The following is a 3,998-nucleotide window of genomic DNA, read 5'->3' as shown; positions in this document are numbered from 1 at the left end:
TGTGTGTGTGTGTGTGTGTGTGTGTGTGTGTGTGTGTGTGTGTTTTGATGTTGAGATGTATGAGTTCTTTGTATATTTTGGATATTAACCTCTTATGAGATATATCATTTGCAAATATCTTCTTCCATTCACTAGGTGGCCTTTTCATTTTATTGATAGTCTCCTTCATTGTGCAAAAGCTTTTTAGTTTGATGTAATCCCATTTGTTTATTTTGCTTTTGTTTCCATTGCCTGAGGAGACATATCTAAAAAAAAAAAAAGTATTGCTAAGACAAAGAGTGTACTGCCTATGTTTTCTTTTAGGAGTTTTATGGTTTCAGGTCTTACATAAGTCTTTAACTCATTTTGAGTTTATTTTTATACATGGTGTGAGAAAGTAGTCCAGTTTGACTCTTTTGCATGGAGCTGTTCAGTTTTCCTAGCAACATTTGCTGAAGAGGCTGTCTTTCTTCATTGTATATTCTTGCCTCCTTTGTTGTGGATTTATTAATCATGTAAGTGTGGGTTTACTTCTGGATTCTCTATTCTGTTCCATTGATCTATGTGTCTGTTTTTGTGTCATTACCATACTGTTTTGATCATAGCAACTTTGTAGTATAGCTTGAAATCAGGGAACATGATACTTCAGCTTTGTTCTTCCTTCTCAAGATTATTTTGGTTATTCAGGGTGTTTTGTGTTTCCATACAAAGTTTAGAATTATTTGTTCTAGTTCTGTGAAAAATGCCATTAGTATTTTGACAGGGATTGCACTGAATCTGTAGACCGCCTTAGGTAGTATGGTCATTTTAACAATATTTATTATTACAATCCATGAGCATGGTATATCTTTTCGTTTGTTTGCGTGGCCTTCAATTTCTTTCATTGGTGTCTTATAGTTTTCCTAGTACAGGTGTTTTACCTCTGTAGTTAGATTTATTCTTAGGTATTTTATTCTTTTTGATGCAATTGTAAATGAATTGTTTCCTACACTTAAGGAAGAGCAAGGGAGGGAAGTGTTCTCCTAACTTGTAGTATGATTGCTGATCCACTGCTTTAGTGATAGTGTACAACCCCACTCTATAATTTTATATATCATCCTTTCTGGTGAGCCATACATTCAGCCAAGAGTGAACTCAGATTTTATTTTTCAGTAGCCCTTATTTTATATGTAATTACGTCTAGAAATTAAATAACTGACAATAACTTTATTATGTGCTTACTATGTACAAATTTTATCTTTTTCTAATCTTGGAAGAAGATATATTTTAAAAATTTTTTTTTTTTTTTAAAGAAATTCACGTTCTTTTATTTATTTATTTATTTATTTATGACTGTGTTGAGTCTTCGTTTCTGTGCGAGGGCTTTCTCTAGTTGCGGCAAGTGGGGACCACTCTTCATCGCGGTGCGCGGGCCTCTCACCATCGCGGCCTCTCTTGTTGCGGAGCACGGCTCCAGACGCGCAGGCTCAGTAATTGTGGCTCACGGGCCCAGTTGCTCCGTGGCATGTGGGATCTTCCCAGACCAGGGCTGGAACCCGTGTCCCCTGCATTGGCAGGCAGATTCTCAACCACTGCGCCACCAGGGAAGCCCTAAAAATTTTTTTAATTTAATTTTATTTATGTTTTTATACAGCAGGTTCTTATTAGTTATCCATTTTATACATATTAGTGTATATATGTCAATCCCAATCTCCCAATCCATCACACCACCACCCCTGCCCCCCACCACTTTTCGCCCTTGGTGTCCATACGTTTGTTCTCTACATCTGTGTCTCTATTTCTGCCCTGCAAACAAGTTCATCTGTACCATTTTTCTAGGTTTCACATATATGTGTTAATATACGATATTTGTTTTCTCTTCTGACTTATTTCACTCTGTATGACAGTCTCTAGATCCATCCACATCTCTACAAATGACCCAGTTTCATTCCTTTTTATGGCTGAGTAATATCCCATTGTATATATGTACCACATCTTGGAAGAAGATACTTTTATCCTTATTTTAGAGATAAGAAAACACAGGGTCTGAGATAATGAGATGGCTCCTCTCAAAAACCAAAGTCACATTTTTTTTTACTAAGCCACACCCACAATTTGAGCTCAATGCATTATGTTAGACACCTCTAATCTCTAATTTTGTTACAAGTTTACTTATGGGATGGACTACACAAACTTCTTACTACAGACTTCATACAGTAGTAATGGACACAAAAAGAGTCCACACAGACAAGTAAATAAGTGTTTGATGGCAGCTCAATACTTAAACCAAAATAGAATTTCAAGGCCCTAAAATAGTCTTTATAATACAACCATTTATCAGTCTTTTTTATCTACAACCACTATCATTTTCCACACATATAGTTTTTTTCATTGACTGAATTCTTCCTATGAGTTGGAGACTATACCATGTATTCCAAATATATAATTGCATTTTATCTAAATGACATTATTTTATAGATGAGAAAACAGGCCCAGGAAGGTTAAGCAGGCTTGTGTCCTTAAGTTTCATGATGAATGGTGAGTCTTAGCTCCATATTTGGAGCTCTAGAAACTTCTATGTAAGGAACTGCTTAAGGTACTCAGTGCAGGGGCAAGAAATAGCCCATCAGAACATGGTAAATCTAGGGGTGGGTAAGGAGTAATTATCTTGGACTATGGGCAGGAAGTCAGGACAAAACACAAATCATGCCTCTAGGAAGAAGGTTCAGGAACCAACTACACTGCATATTAGTACAAATCTGCCATTTTTGCCCATCAAGGCCCCAGCAAAGGACGTAGACTCTCTAGGTGACATGACATATCTTTATAAATCTATCCTTGCTGGGAGGTGGGGGGCAAAAACCCTCTCAGGGTCTGAAATGACTCTTAGTGTCCCTGGTCATCATAAGCAGCTGGCAAACTGAGATGAAAAAGGAGACTAAAAAATCAAACAGCACTGTTTGTAGCTCTAAGTACAATAAGCTATTGATAACAGAGATCCTGAGTCATCAAGAATATATTGAAGGAAACAGAGATGTGTGCAGTATATGACAGAAAGCTTTTCATTTAAAATTGTTAAACTGAAAGTCTAGGCACTTGATCTGGCAAGTTTTATGAGCCCTACTGGAGCATGCACTTTATGTGGAATTCTCATTTCCTGACAGCCCTGGATAGATCAGGGCTGTGATAATGCTCATCTCTGTGCATTATAATGAAGCTGCCATGGTAACTCTAGAAGTCACTTTTTAAATGTGCAGTTTTAAAAGTTCATTTCTAAGAAAAGAAGATTAGCACAGCTGTAACACTCATAATAATCTAATGAGACTTGAAAGGAACATTTGGGCAAAGAAAAAAAACATATAGACTGCTCAGATTTCACAATTGCACTGTCCTTCTGAGAATGACATGGTCCACCCATGACTTCCCTAATCAGTGAAACAAGGGGGGCATTAGATCAGAAACTTAATTAAATTTTGGTGCGTATAACCCAGCAGTAGAACTCATTAAACTCCTACTTGGCTCAGTATGCTTGCTAAGTAAGTCACAGAGTGCTTGAATGAAAAATTTTATGTACTTGTCATTTTCATAATTTAAGGAGCTAGGTATAATAAATGTTCCTAGCATTAGTTATTTAGGAAAGGTTGACTGTACCTTTTATGACTGGTCACAGAAATCATACTGGGAAGGAAACAAATGTGACACATCGGAATTGGGTCCATTTCCAAAGTAAAACCCTCTATACTCAGCCCCACCCACCTCTGGCTTTTTGAGAAGGAAAAGGCATAAATCAACGCCCAAGGTCTCTGTACCTTGTTATGGAAAACATTTATCTTCTTTTCTAAGGGAGATTGTAACTTTTTAAAAGTTCATTGTTTTTTGGAGACTGAATCAGTGCCGCTGATCTAGAGGTATGGCATGCTCAGGAAGCTCCCGTTATCTCTGGGACCTCATAAGCACCAGAAGCATACTTTCCTCGAGGCATGATGTGATGATTTCTTCGAGTGGCATGTTTAATTGGAATGTCTCTTCCAGTGTCTTCC

The sequence above is a fragment of the Balaenoptera borealis genome (assembly GCF_965194805.1).
Source record: "Balaenoptera borealis genome assembly, chromosome: 13".
Taxonomy (NCBI): Eukaryota; Metazoa; Chordata; class Mammalia; order Artiodactyla; family Balaenopteridae; genus Balaenoptera; species Balaenoptera borealis.
Note: the sequence above shows the minus strand (reverse complement) of the source record.